Source organism: Canis aureus, chromosome 34, assembly GCF_053574225.1.
Source record: "Canis aureus isolate CA01 chromosome 34, VMU_Caureus_v.1.0, whole genome shotgun sequence".
Taxonomy (NCBI): Eukaryota; Metazoa; Chordata; class Mammalia; order Carnivora; family Canidae; genus Canis; species Canis aureus.
This window is the reverse complement of record NC_135644.1, coordinates 12,493,898-12,520,543: the sequence shown is the minus strand read 5'-3', so window position 1 is coordinate 12,520,543 and position 26,646 is coordinate 12,493,898. Positions and strand designations below refer to the sequence as shown.

At 40.4% G+C, this 26,646-nt stretch overlaps 3 long non-coding RNA genes across 3 annotated transcripts in view; 1 reads left to right on the top strand and 2 right to left on the bottom strand.

Moving 5' to 3' along the window:
- Nucleotides 1-26,646, top strand: part of LOC144304851 (uncharacterized) — a 131,356-nt gene that overhangs the window by 93,056 nt on the left and 11,654 nt on the right. The gene's annotated exons all lie outside the window — the stretch shown is intronic.
- On the bottom strand, nt 7,621-9,399 carry LOC144304616 (uncharacterized). The gene is made up of 2 exons (XR_013371545.1): nt 9,308-9,399; nt 7,621-8,982 (listed from the first exon to the last, which is right to left on the bottom strand). It is a non-coding gene; the product is annotated as an uncharacterized LOC144304616 (long non-coding RNA).
- On the bottom strand, nt 16,915-20,920 carry LOC144304525 (uncharacterized). Its single transcript, XR_013371477.1, has 2 exons — nt 20,629-20,920; nt 16,915-17,198 (listed from the first exon to the last, which is right to left on the bottom strand). It is a non-coding gene; the product is annotated as an uncharacterized LOC144304525 (long non-coding RNA).

Here is a 26,646-nt window from a genome sequence, read left to right as displayed (position 1 = left end):
GTGAAGGCACATGGCCACACCCAATTTAGAGGGGCAGGGAATCCTTGTTACCCCAAAGTAGAAAGAATTAGATATTAATGAAGAGTGATAATGCCTAACACAATATTCACAATAGATTCACAAGCAGATTCTATGAAGGTCATTCTTTCTAAATCAATTTGCTATTATCAATACATGAAATACTGCAACCAAGGCTGCCCTTCTTTCTAAGATGATTCTTAGAATAATGTTTTTTTTTAAGATTTTATTCATCTGAGAGAGAGAGCACGTACAAGTACGTGGGGGATAGGCAGAGCTAGAAGCAGACTCCCTGCTGAGTGGGGAGCCCAACATGGGGCTCGATCCCAGGACTCTGAGATCAAGGACCTAAGCCAAAGGCAGATGCTTAACCAACCGAGCCACCCAAGGACCCTTCTAAGATGATTCTTAGAAAGGAACCATGACTGATGTTACTTTGGTGGTGCCTACCTGTCTCACAGCCCCCTCATTCTAAGAAAAATCCATTCTTCTCACCCTACGGAAGGGGTAGGTCTAAGTCTTCCTGTCTAAAGGACATGAGCCCTCTGGCCACAACTGACTGGATGAGGTTGAGTGAAAACCTGACTCAATCTGGTCAATCAAGAGTCTCTTTCTCTTGAAAAGTTGGACTTAGAACATAGCTATAAATACTACTGACTGCTTGAAGAACACAGAATCAGAGCTCTGTCAGACACTTTCTTGAGAGGTATAAACAAAGCTCCTCAAAAGAAAGAAAGGAAAATAAAACAAGGCAGGCAAGAAAAGGGGTGGGTAACCAACCATCTGGTCCTTTAATCACAAGTTCTGACTTTGTAGTTCCTGCCTAGTCCTCCTAAAGCCCCTGTGTTTTCTAACCTTGGACCGTATGAGATAACCCTGTGTTCCACCACTTTGGTTTTCTGTTCAACTTGGTTTGCAATAGGTCTCTATTTCTTTTTTTTTTTTAACACATTTTATTTATTTATTCATGAGAGAAACACAGAGAGAGAGGTAGAAACACAGGCAGAGGGAGAAGCAGGCTCCATGTAGGGCGCCCGACGTGGGACTCGATCCCGGGTTTCCCGGGTTTCCAGGGCCGAAGGCAGGCGCTAAACCGCTGAGCCACCCAGGCTGCCCTAGGTCTCTATTTCTTACAGCCAGACAATGGCTGCAATAGCCAAAGCAAAGAACTTATACTGTCCTGAAATTATTAATGTATGTTAGGGGCCTAGTGATCCAATGTCCCTCTTGCCTATAGCTCTAAATTATAAGGCATTGTTTCCTGGAGTGTGTTCTGTAGAACAATGGAATCCAGGATCAGATAAGTTTAGGAAGTGCTGCATATCATGTCCCCCTTCAGGAGACTGATAATATACATTAGTATAAGGTTCTGAGTTCTGCAGTAAAGAGACCTATTAAATCTCCTTAACCTAGCATTATCAAATGTGTACAAACTTTTCCATATAATACACATTAAAATCTCTTGGAACATGTGCCCTGTAGAGAGCAGCAACCCTTTGAAAGTTGCTATTATGCTGATTTAGGAGAAGTCTTTTTTACTGCAGTAAAAATCTGTTGAAGAACGTTCTCTTCCCTTGCTTGCTTTCTTAGCTACCAAATGACAAAGATGATTATTTAACCAGGAAATAAAAGTGAATACCAACCCCTAAGAAAAGAATTGCTCCCACCAGATGTCTCACCACCAAGTTGAAATATAGAATTAGAATTAAGAGTCTTGGGATACCTGGGTGGCTCAGTGCTTGAGCATCTGCCTTTGGCTCAGTGTGTGATCCTGGGGTCCCAGGATTGAGTCACATCAGACTCCCTGCAGGGAGCCTGCTCCCCCCTCTGCCTATGTCTCTGCCTCTCTCTCTGTGTCTCTCATGAATAAATAAATAAAATCTTTTTTAAAAAAATTAAGAGTCTTGTGCTTCATTTTACTCTGAATGAGAATATAAGGGGAGTAAAAGATCCCCCAAAGAGGGGAATGAAAGTTGGAGGCTTTCTTGAGTGACTCTGGAAAATTATTGAGTAATCTCCCTCTAGAAACTATGGGATATCCTGATAGCCAATAGGAGAACCCTGATTAGGATAGTCACTTTTTTATATTATTCTGTGTCTTTATGTAAATTAACAGAACTAAAAAGACTGCTTAATGCTTTTGCTTCCTGGCCAACTGAAGCAATAAATAATAGCTCAGGTTGTTGCTCCTTTAACACAGAACTAGATTAAACTGACCTAAATATCAAAGGAAGAAGCACTACTCACAATCATCTTCAAGATCAAATGATTTTTACTGCTTGTGTTTATCTATAATATAGAGGCTTTTTAGGTTGAGAGAATGGAATGATTATTAAACCCCTATTGTGTGCCAGATACTGTGCTAGCCACTTTTCATTTGGACCTATTTTACTAACTCTATAAGTATGTATTATTATGCCTCTTTTACAGCTAAGGACATCAAATCCATAAAAGGTTAGGCAATTTTACAATGGTCTCATCATTAGTAACTATTAAGCTATATAAAACCAATTCCATCTGACTCGAGTCCTCGAACTTTCTACTTAGACATGCTTGTCCCACAACATTCAAATGATATTCCATGCAGTCTAACAGTTTAGGTAAAGAAAGGTGTGTATATGTGTGTGTATTAGAGAACATACTCAATATGTCAGTAGGCTTCGGTATTCAAGGACAAACAAGAGCCTGGAAACATTAAGGCTTCAGTATTCATGACATGACCAGGATCATCTAAATCGAAGCAATGCTTAAGATGTTTTGTCAGGGAACAGTTTATTCAGGGAATCCGGGATGCATTGCTCTGAAATCACTATGAACTATTAAATGATGCATATAAGTAGGAAGATGAAGTCCCTGAACTGTGTTTCTTTCCATTTCTTCCGTCTTTTAACCTCAGTTCTCATTACAGCTCGAAGAAAAGCATTTTCTAATGATGCTTATAAAGTAAACAAAGGACACTGCCTGACAGGCTACCAAGACGATTCTAAAACAAGTGAACTTAGCTGTATGTCAGGTTGGGGATAGAACCACACAAAAGAACTATTTTAAGGCTTTTTAGAACATAAGACTTTGACTACATCTTTTCCTAAGCATATGAATCCTAAGGACAAAAAGAAAAGCAAATTTTAAATTTCATTTAATAGCCTAAGAATTAGTAACCAAAAAAGGTCTCATTTTTGAAACTGTTTCATGGATATTATAGAGCAGATAATTATGTTAATGTGTTAGAATCCAAAACTTTCCATGTAAGAGATGAAACATATAGAAAAACAAAAAAGTAAAAGGCCTATAATTTTTTATTTCCTGAAAGAGCCTAGAAGCCATGACAACCCAATAGCAACGAACAGGCCTAACACCCAGATTATACCATATTTAGGATAGCTGATCCCAGGTCTGAAACAGAAAATGTACAAAATGAGCCTGGGATGTCTTCTACTTGAAAGGAACTTATCGAAGACTGTTGGGGTCATATCAAAATGACACAAAAAGTCGGCTTCCTCTGGGGCTTCCTCTGGCCAAATACGGACCAATTTATATATCCAAGAGAAAAAGTGACTGTAACAGACTAACACACATTGAATGAATAAAATCCATGAATAGGAAAGAGAGAAAGAAAAGTAATTAACGAGTTAATTAAATACATAAGCCTCTGGTCACCATTAGAACCCAGGCATTATATTGGTTTACTCAGGTGGCCATTACAAAGTATCACTGATTGGGTGGCTTAAACAACAGAAATATATTTCCTCACAATTCTGGAAGCTAGAGATCCAAGAGCAAGGTGTTGGCAAGGTTGATTTCTTCTGAGGCCTATCTCCTTGGCTTGTAGTTGACCACTTCTTCCCATGGTCTTCCCTATCTGTGTCTAAATTTCTTCTTATAAGTACACTGGTCATATTGGATTAGGGCCAACCCCAACGAACTCATTGTAACTTAAGTACCTCTTTAAAGGTCTTATCTCCAAAAACAGATAGTGGGAGTGAGGGCTTCAACATATGACTTGGTTGGGGGGAGGACACATTTTAGTAACAGTAGGCACCAAGTCCTTACTTTGAAAATTAGAAACTCGGGTATCCCTGGGTGGCTCAGTGGTTTAGCGCCTGCCTTTGGCCCAGGGTGCGATCCTGGAGTCCCGGGATGGAGTCCCATGTCAGGCTCTCAGCATGGAGCCTGCTTCTCCCTCCTCCTGTGTCTCTGCCACTCTCTCTCTCTCTATGTCTATCATAAATAATACATAAATAAATATTTTTTAAAAAAGAGAATTAGAAACTCATGGAAAAGAAAAGAGAATTTATCTTGCCTGTCCTATACAAACTGTATTTTAGAATTACTAAATAGCCCTAATTGAAGAGAGAAATCAAGATAGTAAATGTAAAAGGAATGATAGACTTAGAACACTATTTTGTGGTTTAGGCTCATCAATGGATGATAAAACTATTTAGGAGAAAGCTGATAGTTCACTTTACAATGTGAACATTAAGCAGTTACCATCCATCAACTCAACATCACTAAAAGCTGGACAACCAGACATTTATAAACCTCCTCATGGGATATAATATAACTTATACTGCATTGCCTCTGAGATATTCTTGGTAAAGAAGTTAAAAGTGAAATCTAATTGAACCTTTAGTCTCAACTTACAAACTACAGGAAGTACAATGGATAGGAAGACAAGTTAAATTACACTACAAGGAAGCAGTTATTCCAATCTGGAATGGAGGACATTCTATAGGATAGCTGATCTGATTTTGTCAACAAGTCAATGACATGAGAAAATAAAAAAGGAAGAGAATGCTGTTCTAGATTAAGAGATGAAGAGTCACAATAATGAAATGAAATGTGTTGACCTTGTTTGAATCTAGATTTGAGCAAATCAACCATAAAACAGTGTTTTTGAGATAATCAGAAAAGTTTGGTGATTATCAATGAGATGATATTAAGGAAATGGTAACCTATGTGTGATAATATTATAATATGTAAAATAAAGTCCTTATTTTTTAAAGATACATATGGAAGTATTTAAGGGTGAGACGAGAGAAATGTTAGAAGTTTGCTTGTAGAAAATATAGAAGAGAAGGAAGAAGGGAGGGAGGAGGAGGGAATAAATGACAGACATGGCAAAATATTGGTAAGTCTTGAAACTGCTAGACCAGTAGTTCTCAAAATGTGGACTCCCAACCACAGCAGCAGCAGCAGCATCTGAGAACTTGTCAGAAATGCTCATTCTTAGGCCTACCCAGACCGACTGGATCAGAAACTCCAGAGGTTGGGCCCAGCAGTCTATGATTTTTTTTAAGATTTTATTTATGTATTCATGAGAGACACAAAAAGAGAAGCAGAGACACAAGCAGAGGGAGAAGCAGGCTCCATGCAGGGAACTCGACGTGGGACTCCATCCCAGGTCTCCAGGATCGCACCCTGGGCTGAAGGCGGCGCTAAACCGAGGAGCCACCTGGGCTGCCCAGCAGTCTATGATTTAACAAACTCTCCAGCTGATTCCGATGCAACTGAAGTTTGAGAACACTGTGCTAGACAAAAGGGCTTCTGAGATTTTTAAGAGCATTAAATATTTTGTTGTATGTTTGAAAACTGTCATTATAAAAAAAAAAAAGATTGTTTAAAAAAAAAACAACTTTTTGCGGTATATGTGATAGTCCGGAGGCATATGAAGCTTAACTACCTTACGAGGTCTGTTATAGCCTAAGGAGCAACTAGGCTCAGTAACAGTTTAAAAGAGGAAAGTAAAGGGGCATCTGGGTGGCTCAGTTTGTTGTGTGTCGTCTACCTTTGGCTCAGGTCATGATCTCAGGGTCCTGGGATCAAGTCTCGCATCATGCTCCCTGCTCAGCAGGAAGTCTGCTTCTCCCTCTCTGCTGCTCCCTCTACTTGTGTGCATGCTTTCTCTCTCTGTGTCAAATAAACAAATAATCTTTAAAAAAAAAAAAAAAGAAAGTACCTAATCACTGGTCTTAAAATAAATAAATAAATAGATAGATAGATAAATAAATAAGGAAAGTAGTATTTTTCTGTGGTTCTCCTTGAAGCTGCCTTTCTAAGATTTGAATTTTTTGTAAGCATGTATTTATTTATTTGAGAATCTAGAAAGTCTAAAATGGGGGGGGGAGGCGTGCAGAAGGAAGGAGAAGAATCCCAAGCAGATTCCCTTCCCCACTGAGCATGGAGCCCATCACAGGGCTCGATCTCACAAACCTGAGATCATGACCTGAGCTGAAATCAAGAGTCTGATGCTCAGCCAGCTGAGCCACCCAAGCACTCCAGATTTTTTTTTTTTTTTTTTTTTTTTAATGCTCTGCCAGGTACTCTACTGAGGAACAGGGAAGGAAAGAGATAGAATGCAATAGCTTCCTTCAATGGTCCCATAGGGTAATGGGGAAAAGGATCAAAGGAGTCAAAATATAAGTGAGGGCTGTGGTGGAGGTGGGTAAATGCAATATGGCACCATTCACCCTGCGTCACCAGTAAATAACCACAGGCAGCTAGGGCAAAGCAAGGGGTGCACGGTGGCAGTGGGTGGACACAAGATCCTTAAGAGACATGCCTGCTGGACTTTACACCACTGTCTCCATCAATATTTCTGGTCACAATTAAAGTGTATAGTAAAGTCCCTACCAACCAGAAAACATAACCCTCAGAAAAGCCAGATTATGAAATTGTGAAAGTCTAGAATAAGCAAATAAAAGGAGTAATTTGGCCTAACGCCACTGCTCACATTTATATAAAACTATACTGCTAAAGAAAGTGCTAAGAGACTCCTTTGTATAGAATTGTTAGCTAAATATAACTGCCCAATCATTTGCGAATAAATTGAAATGAGCTATCTTGGGAAGTATAGAAATGTCACTGTTCTTTAACCACAGATTCCATCTTAGCTATAGGGCTTTTAAGCAGATAGGTCATGCTGTTTGGAGGGTTTTTTTAAAAAAATTATAATTTTTATTTGAGATAGAGCAAGAGAGAGCAAGCATGAGCTTGGGGGTGGGGGCACAGGGAGAGGGTAAAGGGCACAGGGAGCCCGATGCGGGGCTCCATCCCAGAACCCTGGGATCAGGACCTGAGCTGAGGGCAGATCCTCAATCTGCTAAGCCACTCAGAGACCCAAGAGATTTTTTTTTTTTTATGTTAGTGTTCTAATCCACATTATTTTTCTTAAATCAAAATCTCAGGAATGGGGACACCTGGGTGGCTCCATGGTTAAGGATCTGCCTTCGGCTCAAGGTGTAATCCTGGAGTCCTGGGATTGAGTCCCCCATTGTGCTCCTGCTTCTCCCTCTGCCTGTGTCTCAGCCTCTCTCTCTGTTTCTGTGTCTCTCATGAATAAATAAATAAAATCATAAAAAACAAAACAAAACACATAACTCTAACTCTCTTCCATTGCACTTTATATTTATGCCACAAATATCAACTTTACGGAAAGTATGATGCAATAAATAGATTTCTGTCAGGTTGTTTGACAGCATTAAGCTAACCAAAGAACTCCATAAATAATAAGAACAAAATATTTTCCATAGAAATATAATAGAAATTATCACATAAGCCACAAATATATCTTTTTATTTGAATAATACATACTAAAAGAATAAATTGAGTTCAACAAAAGTCTATTTATTGAGACTATGATAAACCAAAAGGCTTTGACTATCTATATGTTAGCATTGTACATAAAATAAGACCTTTCTGGTACTTACTAATATAAAGGTTTCTAAAATAATATTTTTCAAATTGCAAATCATGTTTTTCTCTATGTTAAACTTGAAGTTTTCCTATTAATTATAAAATACTGGTGAGTGTCATGATATACTAAAAAGAATGCAGGCATCAGAGTGAAATAATCTAGATTTGAATTCTGTAGTACTATTTAGTAGCTATGTCATTTTTTTTTTTTTTAGTAGCTATGCCATTTTGATAGATTTGTCTCAGCCTCAGTCCCTAGATCTTACCGCCACCTTCTTTACAGAAGTTTTGTGAAGGTTAAGAAAAATGGTGTATACAGCAGTAAGCAGGCTACCTGGCACAAGATGAGAACATTCTACAGGCATTATTAGTTCCCTTCCCTTACAGTCTTCAATACAACCAACTTAGTGGCTTAACACAATAATTTAAAGTATTTCTCACGTTTCTGTGGGCTATCTGGATAGTTTTTCTTTTCTTTTCTTTTTTTAGAGAGAGAGAGAAAACACAAACGGGGGTAAGAGCAGAGAGAAAGGAAGAGAGAGAGAGAATCTTAAACAGGCTTGACCCTTAGCTCGGAGCCTGACACTGGGTTCCATCTCACAACCCTGAGATCATGACCTGAGCCAAAACCAAGAGTCAGAGGATAACTGACTGAGCCACCCAGGTGCCATTAGGGGTGGTTCTTCTGCTTCAAGTGGCATCTGGGAGGGACAGGGATTGCTAGTAGATCCCAAATGGCCTCTCTCATTTGGCTTGCATTTGGTGCCACTCAGCTGGGGTTGCTGGTTAGGACACCTCAGTCCTCTCCATGGCTTCCATGTAGTTCTGGGTATCTCACAAGTGGTGGCTGGGTTCAAAGAGGGAGCATTTCAGGAACAACAGGAAGTAGAAGCTGCCAACTCTCTTAGAGAGGCCATGTCCCTAAGACCTGGAATGTCACTTTGTCCACATTCTATTGGTTGGAGCCAGTCTGGCTTCAGGGACAGGGACACAACCCCGTCTCTTGATGTGAAGAGTGGTGAGCATATACAAGGAGTATTTGGGGAGACAATCTTTGGAGACTAGCTACCACGGTCCACCCTCTGGCCATAACAATTCACATCCCTCCCCAGTGCAAAAGATCCTCACTCCTTCTCAAATCCCGTAATAAAAGTCTCATACTATTATGGCATCAGGTCAAAGTCCAGGATCTTGTTGGCTAGATAAGGTCCCGGAGCACTTGAAGCACTTACAGGAGTGGCTTCTCAGGTGCAGCACCTCAGGAGTAAAGACCTGTGAATGAAAAAGACAAATCATGTGCCCCACAAGCATCCAACAATAAATGGTGTAAGAGGGACAGATAAACACAATAGCTGGGGATCCCTGGGTGGCTCAGTGGTTTAGCGCCTGCCTTTGGCCCAGGGCGCGATCCTGGATTCCCGGGATCGAGTCCCACGTCGGGCTCCCGGCATGGAGCCTGCTTCTCCCTCCTCCTGTTCTCCACCTCTCTCCCTCTCTCTCTCTCTCTCTATCTATATCTATATCTCTGTCTATCATAAATAAGTAAATAAATCTTAAAATTAAAAAAATCTTTAAAAAAAAAAAATACAATAGCTACCTCGGGTCAGAAGGGGGCGGGGAGGGGGGGAGGCATCCAGCAGACCACAGCAGTGCTGAAATTCTGGCAAACGCATGTCATTCCTCCAACTCTGAAACCAGAAATGTTTCTTGATTAAAGCCTAGTTCTGCTTGCTAAAAGTAGTTCTTTTATTTTTTTTTTTAAGATTTTATTTATTTCTTCATGAGAGACACACAGAGAGAGGCAGAGACACAGGCAGAGGGAGACGCAGGCTCTCTGTGGGGAACCCAATGCAGAACTGGATCCGGGGACCCCAGGATCACGCCCTGAGCCAGAAGGCAGCCGCTCAACCACTGAGCCCCACCCAGGTGCCCCAAAGTAGTTCTTTTAGGTTCTCTAGGCCCTTGGCTCTGCCCCTGGGGTCATTCGTTCTTTTCTGTAACAAGTTGCCCATGTTTACACCTAAGTAGCTTTCTCTGCTTGCTTCTTGCCCAGAGGATGTTGGAGGCACAGAGACCTCTTTGATTTTAACCTATCTCTGTCCCTTCAGTCCATGCTTGTATAACTTGGTTTTTTAAAAAAACAAACAAACATGGTGGCCTGGGGCCCTTGGGTGGCTCAGTCAGTTGAGTGACCAACTCTTGATTTTGGCTCAGGTCATGATCTCAGAGTCATGAGACGCAGCCCCCAGTCGGGCTCCCCTCTCAGCCAGGAGCCTGCTTGAGATTCTCTCTGGCCCTCTGCCCTCCCCACCCCACACACGTGCACGTGCTCTCTCTCTCTAAAACAAACAAACAAACAAACATTTAAAAAAAAAAAGGAAATCATAAGAGAAAATATATTTACAGTACTGAGCTGTATTTATAAAAAAAAAAAATACATATTTGGATGGACCTGTGCAGTCCACACCGTGTTGCTCAGTGAGGTCAACTGTATATTCACAATGTGCAGCCATCAGCACTATCTAATTCTAGAACATTTCATCATCCCAAAAAGAAACCCTGTACCTATCACCAGTCGTCCCCTATCTCCCCCACCCTCCCACCCCCAACCCTGGAACCATTAATCTACTTTCTGTCTCTGTGGATTTGGCTATTCTGGATACTTGAAAAATGGAATAATACAACATGTGGCTTTTTGGTATTTCGCTTCTGTCACTTAGCATAATATTTTCAAGGTTCATCTGTGCTGTAGCACATATTGGTACATCATTTCATTTTATTGCCAAGCGCTATTCAATTATAGGGATATACTGCATTTTATTTATTTATTCGTCAGCTGATAGACAATCTGGGTTCTCACTTCTTGGCTATTATGAATAATAGTGTGAACATTCACGTTTAGCTTTATTCACTTTTAAAGATTTCTATAAAATAGCCAAAATAAATAAGATTAATGATTTTTTCTTTTTTAGTCTTTAACATTATAGATAGTTTTTTTGGAAAAGAAAGCTGTCTAAAACCTGATTTGTGGAAGGAGAAATTAGGCCGATAATGAATAGTTAGATTAAGCGTCGAGTGTGAAGTTAGAAATTACAGGTCCACTTTACTAATCAAACTCATAACCCCAGGAGGATGACAAGAACATAAAAGAGAATTCAAGCTGTTTTTCAAGGGTAGGGGGGATTTATATAACAAAACTTAAATAAAAGTTCTCTTGTTTCAAGACTTACAGGAAGTATAAACCAAATAAAATCGCCTTATTATGAAGATTTAGGCAAAGAGTTCTTTCTAGCTAATTATTTAACTTTGCAAGAGGCACAGCGTTTACCTCTCCTGTCCTGTTTCTTGTTTTGAGGGTGTTTTTGTTTTTACATATAATTAATGGTCCCCAGATGTACTTGCCTTTCAGAGAGCTCTATCTTTTCACTTTCATCTTCCTTAGGGAACAGAGGTTTCCAATATTTCCCCAAGCCCAAAGTCTTAAAAAAAAGACCAAAGAATAGAGCCATGTTGACAGCACTTTTAGGAAGTTTCCTTTTAGGTCTCACATCCGACTCTACTATGTAATCTTAGCACATCTCTTCCATTCATGACTTTAAGGGACGCCTGGGTGGCTCAGTGGTTGAGCTTCTGCCTTCGGCTCAGGTCGTGATCCTGGGGACCTGGGATCGAGTCCCGCGTCGGGCTCCCTGCATGGAGCCTGCTTCTCCCTCTGCCTGTGTCTCTGCCCCTCTCTCTGTATCTCCCATGAATAAGTAAATAAAATCTTTAAAAAAGAAAAAAAAAATACTGACTTCCAGACCCTGTCACTACCTGAAACTGTTCTTCCCCTCAACTCTTCATCAGAAACCTCATTGTCTCCACCACCACCCACTGTGCTCCTGCATTTCATGCCTCCCTGTCCTTAAACCTGCTCTCAGGCCTTCCTTCTGCCTTCGGTGTCTTAGGTTGTCAGAATTTTAGCCCCTGGGTGGTTGCTCTTGCTTCCCCTCACCCAGATCCCAAATGTCAGCCACCCTCCACCCAGCCCCTCCGGTCCCCTCAGCCTGGGGCTTTGGCCTCATGGGCCCTGTCAGCCTTCAAGCACAGAGCGGGTCAGCCCGGTTTCTCTGTTCCAGGCCTACTATCCTCTGGCGTCTCTGCACTTACCATCTGGGGTTCCAGCGTGGCCCGGAGATTGTTTTCTTCCTTCTAGTCATAGTGCCTACTTCAAACCTTTCCCATTCTCCTCAGGACGCAGACATGACCCGCCATTCTTTCAGCACAAGCAAAACCGAAACCAGGGGCAGCAGACAGGAACTGCTTTCATTCCCCTCCATCCGTAAATGTGTCTGAATGTCTCCTCACCCTTAAATCTTTTTTCTCCACAGATCGCCCTCTCTGTGCTTTTTTGCACCCCTTTGGCTTCCTTCAAGAACCTATTCTTGTTCTGCTAACTTCGTCAGCCATAGCTTCGGATTCCTCTCTACCACCTCCTCCCTTGCAGTCCCTAGACAACATCCTGAACACCCTCTCCTAGTTTGCCCCCCTTCCACATTCACTCCTAACTTCCTTAATTCATTTCCCTGCCTTCAAACACTAACTTTCTCACAATTCAATTCCAAATGCAGAGAGAGCATTCAAAACCACCAATTTGATTGTGCCGTTTCCATAATTTAAAATTTTCCACGGCTCCTCATAGCCTCCAGGATAAAATGCAAACTCTACAGCATAACAGAAGAGCCCCTCCATCCTGTAAGCCCCGCCTACCTTTCCAGCTTCATCTCTCCACTCCCCAAGAAGCAAGGTACCCTTTGCTGCAGCGAACACTCAGTGAGGGGCAGGTACTTCCACGTCTCCATGCCTCTGCCTGGAACATTCTCTATTGTGGGCCACTGCGTCTCTCCCAACTTCATACGCTCAAGTCCTAACCTTCAGTACCTTAGAACTGTGTTTGGAGAGAGGGTTTTTAAAGAGGTCATTAAGGTAAACTACGATCATATGGGTGGTTCCTAACCTAGCATGACTGAATCCATATAAGAGGAGATTAGTTCACAGGAGGATCAACACGTGAAGACATGGAAAGATGACCACCTAAAATCCAAGGACACAAGCTTTCAGAATAAACCAACGCTGCTGACACCTTGATCTTGGACACGTAGCCTCCAGGGGAAATGAATTTCTATTATTTCAGCCACCCAGTCCTGGTACTTCTTACCTTGGCCTGAGCAAACTAATTCACTCCCCATGTATTCCTCCAGGATCTCCTTCTAAATACCTACTGTTTAGGCCACCTACTGCCTCCTTTAAACTCGGTGAATCTCTCTCCTAAGATCCTTTTCCTATTAGGAGACAGCTCCTCCTACCTTGAGCTCTGTTCCTCCAGGGGGCCTCACTACCGACAGGCTCCAGTACATTATCACCCTCATCAGTCATCAGTGTTCTGTAGGCCTCAATTGCTTCTTTAACCTACAAGCAGCTGAAGTAGCATCCATATTACTGCAGATCCGCTGCTCTCTGGACACCACACACTAGGAGGGTTATTTCTTTTTCCGAGAGAGACACCATAGTTTTAGAAACCATCACAATTTCATATCCATATGAAATTTCCTTAGTATCTTCTAGTAGACCAACAACCTGATTTGATCTGAAAATATATGGTGTCATACAAAGGTCCCTTCAAGATGTTTCTGCCTCTTTTAAAGATTCCCACTGTGTACAATTAATAACGTTCTAATAATTCTTAACATCAAGTTTTCCGGGTCTCACTTGTATGCATTTATGACTCCTAAGTGTGTTTTTACGCGCAGCGGTAAAGGACATGGGGAATTGTACCTAAGGAAACAGGTAGTTGTAGAGTGTTGCTTTTTAAAGACATCCTGAAATAAAGGGTAGTCCTTTAAGATGTGAAATAGGTTACAACCTTTGCCAGACCAGCTGGAGTTCTTACAAGACTGCAAAAGGCACCGTCCTTTAAAGATAGCACTTTCTGTTGTAACGATGGAGACAGAATCTGGCTGCATGCTATCCGGGGTCAGAGGAGTAGAGAGAAAGGAGCACTGACATGTGTCTGTAGCCTCACTCATTAGAGCCGGAAAGAGCATCTTAGGTGGGCAGACAACAAAAGAGCCTATAGGAAGATCACCTCTAGCATGATGAAGGCACTGGGAAAACCGTGTGCTCGCCATGCGATTTGAGGTTGGAGTCATCTCACTAAGGCTTCGCTTCAAGCACTTTTCCCGGTGATTGTATGGCCATCCAGCTTTCTTATGACTCGATTCTAACATTGTAAAGGAAATGAGGATTTGGTACACACTTCAGTGGTAGAATTTAAGGGCAGAAACTGTATTTTGTCCGTACAAAACAACACCTCTAAAAAATCTCTTCTGTAAAAACAAAACAAAACAAAAGGACAGCTCAGGGAATTATGGAGGAAGAGTTGCTACAGATAATAATGCATGGGGGACTCCATAATCTCATTTTCATTGCTGCAAAACGCTCTGGAGCAATTAAGAAAGACCGTCCCATTTCTTGGCAGGTATCTCCCTCGCTTCTTGCTTAAGTCATTGTCCTCAACTTCCAACAAACCATCACTAATCTGCTCCAGTTTGCACTAGCTCTGTTTCCTTGCCTATTTCCAGCTTTGCCTTTCCATACCTTCCACCCGCTTTAAAATGCAATATCACACAACCGTAGAGCAGGACAGTGACTTGAGAATGGGAGAAGTCAAGCCAAGAAGTGAGACAGCCTCCCCTTATCGCTGCAGGGCTTCCTTACAGCAACAGATAAGATATTATAGGACAGTGTTCTTTCTTCCTTGGAGGCTCCCAGTGGCAGGTTTTTCTCTCTCCCACTCCCTCCCTCTAGCCCTGGCTCATCATCCAGAGACACCCAGTCTCAGGTGCTGTGAATTCCCAATTTAACCCCTCACTGCCTGAGGCGGAGTAACCAATTTTTACACGTGAGGGAAGGGAGGCTATCTGGGGCAAAGGAATCAGACTGTGGTCCTACCCACTGACCCGACATATGATCTTATGTTCTGCACGTTTTTCTGTTCTGTTGGTCATTCTGTATCTGTGGAAAAGACGCTGGACTCTGAACCTGGGTTTAAAGTTTAATAAGTCCACCATACCCTACTGTTCCGGTGTATTAACCACTGCCACTGCTACACCGAGGTAGGGTCGTGGTGGTTAGGAACCGCAGTCTCACACCTGCCCTGCTCGGTTTGTTATTGTGCCATTCAAACAAGGTGATATATGCAAAAGCCCTCTGTGAACTCTAAATCAGTATGCAAATATTAGTAGTCATTTTAATGTTCTTGTTCTAACATCTCAGATACTACAGAAAAGGAGCCCTGCAGGTCATTTACTCATTCATTTATTCATTCAACAAAGTGTTGACCCTTGGAGATACAGAGATAGATAAGTGCATACAACAATGACTACCACTCCTCCATTTTTACTTTATCCAAAGAAACCTCTTAAGTATTTCACATGATTTATCTCGTTTCATTCTCACAAAACATGTGAAGTTGGTATTTTCCCTATTTGCATGTGAGGAACTTGTGGCTCCCATGTAGTCCAAACTCTCCTAACTTTTAACCAGTTCTCAGCCCAGGACTTTTCAAAAATATTCATTTTTACTGTGGTAAAACATACAGAACATAAATTTGACCATTTTAATCATTTTGAAGAATTAAGTAGCATTAAGTACATTCACTTTGTTTTTACAGCCATCACCACCATCCGTGTCTAGGCCTTTTTCATCATCCCAAACTGAAACTCTATGCCCATTTAGCACTAACTCCCCATTTCCCCTCCTCTCAGGCCCTGGTAACCACTATTCTACTTTCCTGTCTCTATGAATTTGACTACTTCAGTTATTTCATATAAGTGGAATCATATAACCATATAATACTTGTCTGGCTTATTTAGCATGTTGTCACAATTAATCCACATTGTAGCATGTGTCAGAACTTCATTCTTTTTAAGACTAAATAATATGCTTCTGCATGTATTTCATATTTTGTTTATCCATTCATCATTTGATGAACATTTGGCTCAGGTCTTTTGAATGACAAACCTCTTAACCACTAAAGCAAGCTCAGTTGTTATTCTAATAGCTATTATGCTGTCAGAGTGTACGAAAAGCTAAACTGTTACCCTTAGAATTTTATTCTGGGGAATTCTAGGAATCATTTAATTTCCCTACCATGATGAGCCACTAAATGCAATGGGATTTTGTGCCTAATATAATAGTATCAACTCATATTATCAAGGATGATAGGAAAAAATCTGAGTCATATCATTCTAAAATTAGAATCTTTTAGAGAAGTACTTTTATCATTTCAAAGTTACAATTCTATTCTTTTAACTTTTCATCAAAAATGACAATTGGTTCTGATCACCAATTCTAACCCAATACAATAATTTTTAATGTCTTTTTTTTTTTTTTTAAGTAGGCTCCACATCCAATGTAGGCTTGAACCCACAACTCTGAGATCAAGAGTTACAGGCTCTACTGATTGAGGAGCCAGGGGCCCCAATAAAAAATTTGTTAAGTCCAAAAGAAGATAATCCAATGGTAGCATCTGGACTTAGCTTGGTATAAACTTACCAAGGTGGAGGGTTGCCTTGATCAACTTTTGCTCTTATTGTGTTTATCTATCTGTAGGAGATCCTAACCAAAATGCCATTCCAATCACAATTTAGAAGACATCTGATAACATCCATCAAAAAATTACACATTGGGGGCACCTGGGTGGCTCAGTGGTTGGGCATCTGTTTGGCTCAGGTAGTGATCCCGGAGTCCTGGGATCAAGACCTGCATCAGGCTCCTTGCAGGGAGTCTGCTTCTCCCTCTGCCTGTGTCTCTGCCTCTCTTACTATGTCTCTCATACATACATACATACATACATACATAAATCTTTTTAAAAATGTACACATTGAATTTTCAGAAGCAATGTCGTAATGTTTTCTAAACAGGTATACTGAGGAGTGCCTGGGTGGCTCAGTTGGTGAAGGTCTGACTGGCTCAGGTTGTGATCTCAAGGTCCTGAGGTCCAGCCCTGGCACGGGTCCTCTGCTCAGTGGGGAGTCTGCTTTTCCCTCTTCCTCTGTCTCTCCCCGCTGTTTGTGCACAATTGTGTGCATGCTCTCTAATAAATAAAATCTTAAAAAAAAACCAAACAGCTATATTGAGGTATAAATGACATACAATAAATCATTAAGAGTGTACAATTTAACAAGTTTTGATGTTTGTATATACCCATACATTGTTTTACAGGTTTAGATATCCAAACATTCCAGCACCATTTGTTAGAACAATTATCCTTCTTCCACTGACCTGCTTATATATCATTGTTGAAAAATCATGTGACAGGGGCAACTGGGTAGTCAGTTGGTTAAGTTGGCTTTGACTCATGATCCCAAAGTCCTGGGATAAAGCCCCATGTTGGGCTCTCTGCTCAGTGGGGAGCCTGTTTCTTCCTCTCTTTCTGCTTGTGCTCTCTGTCAAACAAACAAACAAACAAATAAATAAAGTCTTTAAAAAATCATTTGGCCTATTTCTAGATTCTATATTCTCTTTAATTGATGTTTGTCTTTGTGCCATTACACTTCGCTGTCTTGGTTACTGAAGCTTCACAAAGTCTTGAAATAGGTAGTCCTCCAGCTTTATTCTTCTCTTTCACTTGCTTTGGCTACTCTAGGTCCTCTGCATTTCTCTATGAATTTTAGAATCAGTTTGTCAATTTCGGTAAAATGGCCTGCTACGTTTTTTATTGGGGTTGTATTGAATAGATGGATCAATTTGGGGAGAATTTATATCTTAACAATTTTTAGTCTTCAACCCCACGAACAAAGTATACTTGTCCTTTAATTCAGGTCTTTAACTTCTTTCAGTAATGTTATATAGTTTTTAGTGTACAGGTCTTGCATGTTTTTAGTCAGAAAATTGTTTTATAGTTTTGATGCTATTATAATTTTTTTCTTAAGAAATTGGGTCTTTAAACTGAATTAATTCATCTTAATGTAATATTTCAATATACTAGAATATGGCTGGCTTTTGAGTATAGGAATGTTTCAATGTCAAGAGCCTGTAAAAGTTACCAAACTTCCAGTTCTATTTCTTATTGACAAGGAGTGGAGTAAGTAGCCTCGGCGGAAAGGTTTTGTCCAAATGGCTAGCATTTCAGTCCTTATTTATGGTTATTCCTTCCCAACTACAAAGCAAAAACGCTTCTTTTTAACTTTCTAATTAGGAAACTCATGAAAAATATATATTCCAGTTGAAACTCTGGAGCCAAGGTCTATTTTTCTGGTGGAATGAAAACATCTCCAGCTTTCCACCACATTCCTAGAAGGTGCTTAACAATTGTTTGTTTTAAAGGAATAGTTAGCATATGGGGCACAGGGGCTCTCTCAGAGATGCAGTTGAAGGAGTCAGGATCTTTCATCTAAGCTCTGCCTGGGTTTTATAATTTCACTCAATTTATTTGTACTTACTACTTTGTATTTATTTCAAAGAACTTTTAAGATGAGACACATTTGAGGATGCTTAAATGTGGATGGGAAGGAGCCAGTCAAGAGGATTGGTTAGGTTAAGGACAGGAAAAAGCAATAATAGTTTAAGTGAGTTCTCTGAGAAATCAAAAGAAAGTAAAGTCTAGAGCACAGATGAAGGGATTGGCTTTACACAATCCACAAGAGGAGCAGGGATGCCTCTTCCTCTGAAGTTGGAGGAATGGAGGTTATAGATGTAGTGTAGGCTGTTAGATGTGTTGCCAGAACATCGAAAGAATTCTGGTCTAATGGTGTTTGCTGTCTCTAGGAGTGAGAGGTAAGGGAGTAAGGAAGGAAAACAGGAAAGGTAGTAAGGGGAGCCCACTAAAGAAAGATAGAATCATATTCTAGGCCTCTTATTAATGATATCTTCAGGCTACAAAATTATTCGAATTCCTCCCCCTCCTTCCCAACAGCCCACCCCAAGCCTTTGCCAAACCCTTGCTGGCACCATTGAAGGGCCTAGTAACGTCAGAGACCATGAATGAGTGAAGGAAAAGCTCACCCTTGGGCAACCCTGGTGGCTCAGTGGTTTAACGCCTGCCTTCAGCCTGGGGCGTGATCCTGGAGTCTTGGGATCAAGTCCCACATCAGGCTCCCTGCATGAATACTGCTTCTCCCTCTGCCTGGGCCTCTGTCTATCTCTCATAAATAAAATTAAAAAAAAAAAAAAAAAAGCTCACCTTTTAAGAAAAAAATGTCCATATGAATATAAGCATTGTGATCATTTGGTGATTACGTTGTAAGATCATAAATAGTAAGAAGTCGGGCACATGGCTGGCTCAATCAGTAGAGCATGCAACTCTTGATCTCAGGGTTGTAAGTTCCAGCCCGACATAGATTGTTTAAAAATAAAATTTTAAAAAAAGTGAGAAGTGTTAGAAATCACTTTTGTTGCTATGATTTTAAGCGCAAACCAATATAATGATTCCATGAATTATTTAAAATTTCAATATTACTTTCTATCATAATCTTTAGCATTTAAAACACAAAAAATGAGAAATAGTTTCATTATCTAGACTCTTCCCTACCAATGGCAAGTGGTTGATAACCACTCTTGGCCGTAAAATTACTTATTTTATCTAAGATATTTTTTCACATTTTAATATTTCAGAAATCAAAATAAACAATCGATGTCATTTTCCAATTATAATTGGAAGCACTTAAAAAAATACATGTAAGGGATGCCTGGGTGGCTCAGCGGTTGAGTGTCTGCCTTTGGCTCAGGGCATGATCCCAGATTCCCAGGATCAAGTCCCACATCGGGCTCCTTGCATGGAGCCTGCTTCTCCCTCTGCCTGTGTCTCTGCCTCTCTTTCTGTGTCTCATGAATAAATAAATAAAATCTTTATTAAAAAATACATGTAATAAAGGTGCTTCTTATGACTGATGGCATCATAGCTTCCATGAAACAGCCCTTTTTTTCCCTCCACTTCCTTACTTCTTTCTAAAACTAACAGGAAAAAAAAGCTTTGATGCATTCACTCTCTCTGAGAGACAGGTATTTAAGAATGTTACTGGACCCAAAAGTATTTACATTTTATTTTGTTAAGTATTTACATTTTAATAGAGATGATTGAGATGAGAGAATGAATTTAACCTATCCTGTGAAAGTAAAGGAAATATTTATCTGGGGAAAGGCCTTTGGAACCCTCAGATCTACCATGTTGGCAATTCTTTCCTCCTCTGAAATGGCCCTGTCTTCACCTCCTAAAAATCAGGTAAACTTGTGACCAAATGAGCCCTAGATTTTTACCTATAGACTTACCCTAAATGCAACTCCAAAATTCCCTAGGGAGTATAGGTTTCTCTACAATGTTCACCACTATGTTCACCAAAGTAAATAAGACAATTGTTTAAATGGTCTGGTTTGGAGAATTGTTAGTCTCTAAAACATCTTCTCATCAGAATACACTATCTCCTCTTTCCAGAAGCTCCAATACAGTCTTTGGGTAGCATTTAAAAAATAATAATACAATGTATATGTATTTTTCACAGGGAGAACAGGCCCAGAAGGTCTTATTTAAAAGATGGGCAGTGTCTGAAGGAAATGGGTAAAGGCTTGAAGCAATATTTCTCAAATGGTGTGGTCTAGCCAACTGCATCAGAATTATCTGGGAAGCTAGTTAAAATACAGATTCATAGGTCCCAATTCAGGGTATAAGCCCCAGAATATAGCATTTTTAATAGGCTGATTCATATGTACATTGAAACGAGAGATCTTCGACCTCTTTAGAGAAGCTCATTCATTCTAAAAAGTTTGGCACAGAGCCTGGCACATATCATAAATAAATGGCAGGGACTTGTAACAGCTATTGCTACATAGTAAATCACCTCCAAATTTAGTAGCTTAAACAGCAAACATTTAGTATCTCACAGTTTCTGTGGGTCAGGAAGTAAGAAGTTTAACTGAGGGATTCTGGTTGGAACTCTCCTGAGATGGCATTTCAGATATCAGCTGTGGCTACAGCCCTTTGAAGGCTGACTGGGACACTCAGAGGGTGGTTCATTCGCAGGATTCTTGACAAAAGGCCTCCATCATTCCGGTTGGGTTGGCGTGTGGAAGCTCCGTTCCTCCACCAATAGGCCTCTTCGTAGGAGTGCTCGAGGGCCTCTTGAGATGACCTCATGAGACTGCCACTGCCTTCCCTTGAGCGAGTCATTCAAGAGACAGCAAGAAGGAAACCTCAGTGCCTTTTATGACCTAGTCTCCAGCATCATGTCCCATCATTTCCATCATGTTTATTTGCAAATAATTCCATCCCCCTATCAAGGGAGAGAGGAATTAAGTGCCGGCTCTTGAAGGAAAGAGTACCAAGGAATCTCTGGACATACTAAATTTCTACAGTGCTAATATTATTTCCTCATGGTAGTGGAGAAAGCACTTGCAAAAGGATCCTTTGAATTTCCCAGAAATGCCCATAACTCCCTACCCATCTTTTGGGGGGAAACTGGTGAAGAACTCAACCCTAGAGGGGCTGTTTTGTGCCACACGTGACTTGCTTTTCTAATTGTGGGTGGGAAGTGAACCTCCTTATACTCTTCCTTCCTCAGCAAACAGGCTTTGGCTCAGCTAGTGGTTAAAAGAGCTCAACAACCTGCAATCATAAATGTTGTAGAGCTATAGGAAGGGAGAAAAAGCTTGAAGTGGGTATTATTTTCTCCCTCTGTGGTACCACACAGCAATGGAAATGCCAAGTGCACTGCCACAAAGACGGTGCTACCCAGCCCCCGGACTCGTCTATCCAGAAGTCAGCACTCCATAAAATGGATGGGGATATGATAATTTGCCTTTTAATAACAGATCCTTCATTTTATAAAAAAAAAAGTGGTATCTAAAATTCCTCCAAGTTGCCTACACTATTAACACACTTAACATGTTCCTTTTAAAATCTGATTTACAGCGATGCAAAGATTTACCTTTGCAGAACCCTAGGAGCCTGTCAAAGTTACACAGCTTCCAAAAGCATCTAGTTCACAACCAGTAAGTGGTTTAAGCAGCGGAAGCGTCGGGCTGATCTTCGAGCTGCTTTAGCTGACAATCTGAAGGGAAATTGCAATACAAGATGGAATCAAATTTTGATCTTTCTTCGAATGCCTATTGTCTGTTTTATCAAAGACATTCGATATTGACATAGTGCAGGCTATTGAGTCTCAATAAAATCTATTCTTCACTTTCTTTTACCTCATCTGCAGACTGTTGACATTTTCTTTTATTTCAACACTGATGTTTTTCTTTTACATTGGAGATTTTAGCACTGATGTTGTAATTGCTTATCACACAGCTGGCCCTGTTATGATGTTCTTGTGAATGTCCCTTCATTTTCCTGATGGTCCTGTGATCCAATCTACAATCCATTTAAAAACAAAACATTCATGTGCCATTTTATGCTGTGGCTCTTTAGGAGTTCCATTTCAGCTTCATTAATATTGATGCTGTCTGTCTCCTTGCTTATTTCAGAAGATTCTTTGAAATTAATCTTCAGAATTCACTGTGATTTGTTGCTGTTTTGTGCGTCAGCCCCAGTACAGCTTGTCTCTTGTTAATTTTGTTTTTCTTTATTTTTACGCGTCTGCTATGACTGTTCTCCTACTTGTACTACTGGTGTGTGTCAGGTCCTTTATGGAATCCCGGTTTCGCCTCTGCCTTTCACTGTGATTTTCCATCATTAGGGGCCTCTTGAATAAAAATGTAGCCCTTGTTTCTGACAGAGTCCATGTTCCTTTACTTTTCTTTCTGTGTGATTTTCCGTCATTATGGTTCTTAAATTTCTTGAATAATGACATATACTATGAACAAATGGACAGAACAGTAATGGCTTCATCAGTGTTTTCTAAAATGTATCTGCAGCTTTTAGAGCACACGGTGCCAGAACAGAATCTGTACTATGTATGTAAAAGAATTTTTAAAATAGATTTTGTGGTCCATTGGTGACAACGCTCTGGTGCCATAATAATTCACATTCTTGCTTACAACATCTGCTTGTTAGAATGCCAGTTCCACAGCAGCCAGGTTGGAGAATAACCTTCGGTCTGAATGTCTTTGAGGAACATAGATGCATTGCTATGTGTGCTTTTGTTTTTTTCTATAACATTTTCAAAGGCGGCCAATATTTCCTTGACCAGGAATGCTAAATTGGAAATCGCACTAATTTCAAAAATGAGGTAGATGAAGCCAAATTTTACTCATTTGGGATTTTTGTCATTTCACTGATTATTTCTGAATAAAAGAGTTCTATACTTCTAGTTACAAACAGGCCAGGGAGCATTAGACGTGATAGAAGAGCAGGATTCGAATTTAACAGCTACAATGGACTGAAGTCAAGTCAAGAAAATGCCATGAAATATGAGGGTAGAGCTGAAAATATTGGCTGTCCAATCAACGCCATAAATATATGGGGAGCAAGTAATGCTAAAATAAAATGTACAAAATATACAGTTCACTATTTTTTTTAAAGATTTTATTATTTATTCATGAGAGACACACAGAGAGAGAGGCAGAGACACAGGCAGAGGGAGAAGCAGGCTCCATGCAGGGAGCCCCATGCGGGACTCGATCCAGGATCTCCAGGGTCACGCCCTGCGATGAAGGCAGGCGCTAAACCACTGAGCCACCCAGGCTGCCCTACAGTTCACTATTGATTAAAAACTATGTTTGCTTCATGTTCAGAATACCAATTACCAACTGAGGAACTCAGTCAGCTCAAGCAGTTTTCTCTTTGAAAAGGCCCTGTAAGACACTACTGAAACCTGGAGACAGTTGGTATTTCAGAGATTTATACAAATCTATCATGCTCAAATATTTCAAAGTTAAACAAAAGAGATTTATAGTTTCTCTTAGATGAAAACCAGTGTCACTTGGACAAGAACCTAGAAATCACAAATTCTGAGTTCTCATTTTATTGTTAATGCTGTATTTCATTAGAATCATAGCAGTTGGACAGCCCGGGTGGCTCAGCGGTTCAGCGCCTGCCTTTGGCCCAGGGTGGGATCCTGGAGTCCTGGGATCAAGTCCACAGGGAACTTGCTTCTCCCTCTGCCTGTGTCTCTGCCTCTGTGTGTGTGTGTGTGTGTGTGTGTGTGTGTGTCTCATGAATAAATAAAATCTTAAAAAAATTTTTTTTCTTAAAAAAAAGAACATAAAAAAAAAACATAGTTCTTTTTTCAACATTTTCCATATTTTTTACTAGAAGCAAAACTGTCTAGAAGATGGAATAGAGGGGATCCCTGTGTGGCTCAGTGGTTTAGCGCCTGCCTTTGGCCCAGGGCGTGATCTTGGAGTCCTGGGATTGAGTCCTGCGTCGGGCTCCGGCATGGAGCCTGCTTCTTCCCTCCTCCTGTGTCTCTGCCTCTCTCTGTGTGTGTGTGTGTCTATCATGAATCTATATCTATCTATCTATCTATCTATCTATCTATCTATCTATCTTTAAAAAAAAAAAATGGAATAGAGGGGCACCTGGGTTGCTCAGTCAGTTAAGCCTGAGGCTCTTGATTTCGGCTCAGGTCAAGAGACCCAGCCCCACATCCGGCTCTGCACCAAGCGTGGAGCCTGCTTAAGATTCTCTCTCCCTAAAAAAAAAAAAAAAAAAAAATTCTCTCTCCCTCTGTCCTGCTCATTTTCTCTCTGTCAAAAAAAAAAAAAAAAAAAAAAAAAAGGAAAAGAAAATGGAATAGACACACACACACAAAAAAAAAAAGAAAATGGAATAGATATCCATAGGTAAAAGAATGAAGTTGGACCCCTATCACACACATTATTAAAATATTAATTAAAAATGAATCAAAGACAAGGTGCCTAGATGGTTCAGTTGGTTAAGGTCTGCCTTCTGCTCATGTCATGAACCCAGGGTCCAGGGATTGAGCCCCACATTAGGCTCCCTGCTCCACCGGGAGCCTGCTTCTCGCTCTCCTGTACCCTTCTCCCAATCCCCCTTCTGCTTGCTCAATTTCTCTCTCCCGTGCTCTCTCTCAAATAAATAAATAAAAACTTAAAAAAATGGATCGAAGACCTAAATGCAAGAACTAAAACTGTACAACTCTTAAAAGGAAACAGGTTAAATTCTTCACAACATTGAATTAGTCAATGGCTTCTTAATATGACAATAAGCAACCCAAGTAAAAATTACATAAATTAGATTTCATCAAAATTAAAAACTGGGCAGTGCACCTGGCAGTACTGAGGATCTGCATCTCGCCTTCAGATTGTTTGGGGGGCGCCTGGGGTCTCAGCGGTTGAGCATCTTCCTTTGGCTCACAGCATGATCCCAGGTCCGGGGATCGAGTCCCACGTCGGGCTCCCCGCATGGAGCCTGCTTCTCCCTCTGCCTGCGTCTCTGCCTCTCTCTGTGTCTCTCATGAAGAAATAAATAAAAATCTTTAAAAGAAAAAAAAAAAGAGTGGGTGTAACAGACCCAAGAGATGCCCCTTCTTGCAGCCTGTGATCACCAACTTCTTCTCCCTCCACAATCACACTCCAGCCATCCTCTGCCTTCAGGACCAGCCAACATCATTTGGGGGCTCATCTCCTTATTTCAGACCAACCGCGAGCTCCAGGCCCGCGGGACTGAAGAAAAAAACAACCCAATAAAAAATATGGGCACAGAACGTGGGTAGACATTTCTTCAAAGAAGAGATACAAATGGCCATTAAGCACATGAATGATGCTCACTCAAGACCATTAATCACCAGGGAAATGCAAATCCAACCACAATGAGTTACCACTTCATAGCCACTAGGATGGATATGATGAAAAAGACAATGATAAATGCTGGCAAAGCTATGGAGAAATTGGGACTCCCATGCATTGATGGTGAGAATGTAAAATAACGCAGCCACTTTGGAAAACTGTGACAATTCCTAAGATAGTTAAATATGGAGTTGCTGTATGACCCAGTAATTCCACTCCTAGGTGCCCAAGAGAATTGAAACCATATTTTCACAGGAAAAGTGATACACAAGTATTCATAGCAGCATTACTTATGATAGCCAGAAACTGGAAACAGCCCAATGTCCACAAACTGATGAAGGAATAAAGAAAAATAGTATATTCATACAGGAATATTATTTAGCCACAAAAAAGGAATGGAATACTGATTCATGCTAAAATATGCGCGGACCCTGAAAACATTATACTAAGTGAAAGAAGCCAGATGCGAAAGGCTACATACTGTATTGTTCCATTTATATGAAATGTCCACAATAGGCAAACCCATAGAGACAAGAGAATATGGGTGGTTGCCAGGGACTAGGGGCATGGGAAAATGGGAGGTTACTGCTTCTGGGTTCAGGGTTTCTTTTTTGGAATGATAAAATGTTCAGTAATTGTATAGTGGTGACCATTGTATGATCTTATGAATATACTAAAAACCACTGAATTGTACACTTTAGAAGAATGAACTTTATGATTTTTTCTTTTATTTTTCTTTTTTGAATTCTTCATGAATTTTCTTTTTAAAAAGAATAGAAATGCCCTGCAAGTGTCTCTATGAAGCAGAGTATTATGAGAACTGAAATATTCTATTAATATTGATAACATGGATTTTAAAATGTTGAATAGAGGTTACTGTTTAAACTGGAAAAAATTGAAGAGAATTGGGTGCTAAGTGCTAACCAATATTTGAAGGCTATCTTTAGATTGTCCCATAATGATGACACTCTGGAAAAACATTCAATTTGCAAACATCTCAGTGTTGGGCATTACACTTTTGACATTTCATCAGGATATTTTGAGATGTAGACCTCAATCTGTTTTCAACAGCATCCGTTATTTAGTTAACCTTTGAGCCTACTTTTCAAGTACTATATATTTAATAAATACTCATGGAGTTATAAGTTTCAATATAGTCACTGGCTCATCTACATAATATTGAGCTCCAACCATCACTCAAAGCAAGAA